Genomic DNA, 6,000 nt, shown 5'->3' with positions numbered 1-6,000 from the left:
GTTTTTCTTTCAGAATGTGGCGTGATATCCTGTTAAGTTTTTGGCCTTTTTAGATGCGGAAGTTCTTATTTTGGTTGCTTAGTTTTCCATTTTGGTATCTGGGGAACAAAGTTTAGATCAAAATTAGGCATTTGGATGGGAACCTGCGTTTTTGGGAAATAAAATTTCCAGCAAGTTCTATTTTCTGCCGCAATATGGTTCATCATTTGATCTTTCATTTCATTTTAAGGGTTGGTTGTTTATGAAGGGATTGAGTTAACAAAAATGTTCAGTTGTCAAGGGTGTTTGAGAGTTGGTGTTAGTTAGTTAGTTTGTTTAAAATCTGGCATGAAGTTTACAAGAGGAAGCTGCCGAAAGTTTATTGCAGAAACTTGTTTACGTTGTTTTCTTTGTTGCATGAATTTGACATGTAAAAAGTTTCAAAAAAAATTGCAAATCAGTCCCCCATGTTCCTCCGCATATTACTAAGGCCCAACTATGTTCTAGTAGCTTACAATTGGGTTCTAAAATAATTGCAATTTGAGTCATGACTTGGCCCCCTTCCTTGCTTTTGAGCTTGTGAATTTCCCAAAATGTGTTAATTAGACTTGAGTGGTTGTTGATGGTTGTAATTGGTTTCTAAAAGTGCAAATTGAACCATTCCTTGGCCTTTTCTTTACGCTTTGGCCCCCTAAGTCTCTCCTTATCTTACCATGGCCCAAGCAAATTGAAGAATTCAATTAATTTGATCCCTCTAAGTTTCTCTTTGTGCCACAATAGCCCAAGCATGTTTTAGTATCTTGTAATTAAGTCCTAAAATCATTGCAACTTCAATCATTGTTTGGCTCTTTTTCTTTATTTTTGGAATCTTTGAAGTGCTTAAACGATTTATTTGGACTTGAATGTTTGAGTAATGCTTGTTTTGGGTCTTTAGTAGATGCTATATTTGGAAATTGAACGGGTTATTCCGTTTTCTTGGTCTTTAAGCATTTTTTGAGCTCATTCAAGTCGCAATTAGGTGGGTTTTGGTGTTTTTGCTTATACTTTACTTTTAAATTGATGCCTTGACCTCTTTATTGTTTTGAAGCCATTTTCCTTCATTTGCTTACCATTAGGGGAAGGTATAATTTCTTTTATCTTTGTTTATCTCTCCTATATGACCCAACGTGTTAAGTGAATTGCATGCCTACTTTGCTTTCCTAGTTTTTTCTTAATTCCTTTTACTTATGTCATTTACTTTCATTTTCATGAAGTTATTCTTTTAATGGGGTATGTGTACACCTCTTGGCTTGTAATAGATAGGGCTTTGGCGAGCAATTTGGTCCATTTTCCCCTTCCCCTTTTGTTTTAATTAGTGAATGTAATAAGTTCATTAGTTTGGTTGCATGCCTATGTGTTACGTGTTACTTGCTTTATTAAGCTATTGCATCTAGTCGAGCATGCTAAGTGTTATGTGCTACGTGTTATAAGTGATTTTGCATGTCTACTTGCTTTCTATATTTATAAATGAATGTGATGGATGAATGTACGTTTCCACTAGTCCAACGCTAGTCGGAATTCATAGAATGGGCTAGTCCAACGCTAGACCCTTAGGGACTTCCCCTCGTTAGTACATGTTTGCATGTTCATTACATGTCATGCATTTTTTTTAATTAATTTTATCATTTTGCATGCCCCTCGAACCCCTTTTCCCTCCATTTTAGGATTTTTGCATTTCATGCTAGTTATAGGGTTCATCTGCTTGAGGGTCCCCTTAAATATGGGATATAGACGAGTGTGGCTTTTTCTAAGCCTTAGCACGCTTGTATTCCCTCTATAAAAGGGCAAATTGAGTCACGATTTAGGTCTCCCCGTACCCAATATGCATGAATTCCCTAGGCTCATGCATTTTCAAATCCACTTTACCATTTTATACCCTCATCACACTTTCATTTTTCCTCCCATTTTGCACACGTGCACCTTTATGTTTCTTCACTTGCACACGAACACTTTTATCATCACTTGCACACATGCACTTCATATTATCATTTCACCTACCATACCTTGCCCGCTCACGTGCACATTTTCATTTACATATTTATTGTTTTTTATTACTTTTTCAAACTCATGTCCTCACATTGCATACATGCATTTCATTCATTTGCATCCCACTCGCATTATTCGTGACCTCTCCAAAGGGTCATTATTGGGCTTCACAATTAATGTGATTGGCACCATTCAACCTTTGAAGAGAAATTTTCCCCAATACCCCTAGGTCTAGGGTTTGCATTCATATAGTACATCCAAATGTAATAAATTCTTTGGTTAAAACAAGAAAATATTTGATTAAATCACGCAACTAGCCTTGGCTAGGTCGAAGGGGTGCCTTGGATTTTTATCCTTGCCTTCCCCTTCGTCAAATGTGACTCCCGAACCTTTTTCGTTGGTTTACGTGGACTAGGAGTCGTTTAAAAGGGGTTTCTTAATATTTTTTCCTATTTTTCTTTAAAAATTCATTTTTTTTAGGTGACTTGGTACACCTTAACTCATTACCAAGTGGCGACTCCGATTTTTTATTTCAAAAACCCTTTTTAAACTATAATTTTGGGTCAAATCGTCGCATTCTCAAACCCCCATTTAGACCCATTTTTCTTTTAAATAACAATTCATTTTCCAATCACAAATTGAATCAAAAAATACATTTTTTTCAAACCATTTATTTATTTTATCAAAAAAAAATGGGGCGCGACAGATATATTTGCCCAGGTGGTTAAGCAAGACAAACATGGTCATGTTTGCTTGTTTAGTGATGGTGTGAATCCAACAGACTTATGGGAAGACATTCCTAGTCGTAACACATGTTACCGTATAAGTGTTCAACAACAGTCAACATTGGTCCGTTTGGAGGAAAGGCTTCAGCGACAAGATGATGAAATAGCCAGCTTGAAGAAAATGGTTTTAGTTCAACATGGAAGGGGCTCTCCAATTGACAGCCTGAGACATCCTTCATCATCATCTAACAATGTGTCAAGCCATACTCCATCATGAGCCACGCGACCTATTCGAGTAAGTATTTACAACTTTTAAACTTTTACATTTGTAATCTAGAATTTGGCATGAGTTTGATTCTTGTACTTGTTGGATCTTTATGATAAGTGAATATTTAATGTATATTTTGTATAAGTTTAGCATGAACTTTTGGTATGTTTTGAGAAGATTAAAGCCATATTTGAACTCTTTTGGTGATAATTGATTAAATATTGTTTAAGTGTTCAAAATTTGATAAATGAGTGGATTAATGCGTTAATTTTGTGAAATTATGAAGGAATATCGATGTATGAAATTCATGCATGAGCTGAAAGAAGTGCAAGGATTGTCCAGAGGATCAAGTACACAAGAAATTAGGAGCAAAAATGAAGAAAAGGGAAAAGATGTGAAAAAGTGGAAAATACCAGCACGGATCCGAGCTCGGATCCGTGTGAATCAAGAAAAATCCGAGCCCTCATCTGTACTTCTGGAGGAGTGTATCCGAGTACAAACGATCCGAGCTCGGATCCATTTTCACCCCTCGGATCCGAGGCTCGGATCTATCTCTCTCTTCTGCAAGTGGCACAGCTGTTTTTTTGTCACTTTTCACACAACTTTTCAGCTATTTGAAGTCAGTGAATTTGGTGGCACATGCTTCTGCAACAAAAAGGAAGACAAAATGAGTTAAAGAAAGTCAAAACAACATTTTCTTTTGACTTCCTTTACAAAATCTAAGTGGTTGAAATCATAAAAGAGAAAAAAGACCCTTCTACCACCTTTTATGCAGAGACACAAGGAAGAAGCAGGACATCCATACGTAGCCAGATTTTCTGATGGCAAATTCTCTCTAGCTAGAAACTATTGAAAATAGGAGAGACATACGGGAGAAACTTGAAGTGCAGAGATGTAGCTCTTGCATTTTCTGAGTAGTAGCAGTAGGTTAGTATAGAGTAGAGTGTTAGCCATTCTTGTTTATTAGCTTGGAGAAATTTTAGTAATACCGGTAATTGTTCACTCTTCCTATGGGATCGACCCGATATATACCCTAAACTACTAGTTGATCTGTATACTTACAGTGAACGGGTATAATTCGGTTTTTTAACTTGTACGTATGTAAAATACCCGTCACTTTACTAGGTAGGGAATATGGTTTCACTAAAAAGTTTGTTTGACCCAACAAAAATCGTGGCAAAGGGATATTTACGGAGTCCGAATCCATTGGATGAGGTCAAACTGGTGTGAAATACAGATACAAGTTGCAATGAGTCCACGTGAGCAATTGATTAGACCATATGATTTGCAACAAACAATTCAAGATGCACTTGGTGCACCAGTTGCTTGGCCTTGTCATTTGGTGAGATATGCACTTAAATACATTGCGGATTTTTTGGAATTTTAGTTCTAGCTATGATGATCTAATGATCCCCTTGGTCTTTGTACACAGGTGGAACCAGCTGAAGAATGATGGGGACTTCATGGTTATGACTGAGGACTCTCAACAAAATGGAAAGTTTGAAAGCTACTTCTACTTCTTTCAACTTGTTAGGGATGAGAGTCTTTTAGTTTGTGCACAAGAAAGTCTTTCAAGTTATTGTAAATGAGAATCTTTCGGTACTGGTTTGGGATTTTAGTACTTGCTTTTAGCACTTGTTTGCGATTTTAGTACTTGCTATGTTTATACTTGTTATCGACTTTTAATTTAATGAATTATATTTGAGTATTGACTTCTTCTTTTAAATTGCTATATGCATTCTACTCTTTGGGATAATTTTACAAGTCCCTTGGGATTCTGGTTGATGGAATGTACAGCAGGGAGGACTAATTGCAAGTTGCTTCCATATAAAAAAAAAACAGGGCAAAAACTCTTGGCAATTGAAAGTGTCAGCATAGCTTAGCTTCGAAAAACACTAATGACAAATGGGCATGTCGTCCAAAGCAGTGTAAATTCACATGGCTACGTGTCCTTAAAGCCATATATTAAGACAACTCAAGATGCCTTCATAAATTGGATATCCTACTGATCCGCTACTGATGTCCTAATGCTATACGGACACTTTCGATTATCACAAAAAAAAATTTTTGTTGGCAAAGGGAATGTTATAGCAGCATGGTTTTCCTGACACATTTGAATGCTGCTAAAGATTTGAGCCTATCGCCACATTGGAAGGGACAACACTCGCCCTAGGTGTGAGGATAGATAAAGTGTCAGGTTAGATTATCTATACTGACACCTTTAAATGCCGCTAAAGGCCATTTTTGTTGTAGTGTTTCTGATATTCAAGAAGTCTATTACAATGAATTATGGATGTAATTAAAATCAATTATGCTTATTCAAGAAATCTATTATAATGAATTAGAGATGTGATTCAATTCAATTATGCCTATTCAAGAGACAAGAGTATTATATACTTGCTATTTTTGAAGATAAGTAATATATATACGGGAAGGAATAAGTGGAGTTAATTAAGGAAGGAAACTATAAGTATATTTTTATGAAATTTATTTGCGTTATATGTTTATGAACATATCTAGTTGAACAACGTGAAAATCGTGATTGGTTAGTTAATATTTTCGAGTTTGAAATCATGTTTATACTTAGATTGAAACCTAAAAAAACAAGTTTGAACGAGTATAATTCAAGCCAAGTTCAAATCAAATATTTAACTACTTGGTTCGATTTACAACCCTATCCACAAGGCTTGTTTACCATCAACATGACAACAATCAGTAAAGCATGTATCATTATTTTTTATATCCATTCTTCTTGAAGGAGTTATCCAGCTCAAGGAACAATGGCGCCATAGTTGGCAGATAATTCATCAGTCCTCAAAAATATAAAAAAGGAAAATGTTAATGACTATCCACTTTTTTTAAATTTTTATTTTTTTGTAATGATACTTTCACTATTTTAATTTTATAGTAAGAGAAAGCAGATTTAAAAAAAGTAGAATTGCGATTACAAAAGGGAACATCATTATAAAAATTAGAGTTTCAATAACTATTTTGCGAGATGAG

The sequence above is a fragment of the Coffea arabica genome, chromosome 6c (assembly GCF_036785885.1).
Source record: "Coffea arabica cultivar ET-39 chromosome 6c, Coffea Arabica ET-39 HiFi, whole genome shotgun sequence".
NCBI classification, from domain to species: domain Eukaryota; kingdom Viridiplantae; phylum Streptophyta; class Magnoliopsida; order Gentianales; family Rubiaceae; genus Coffea; species Coffea arabica.
Note: the sequence above shows the minus strand (reverse complement) of the source record.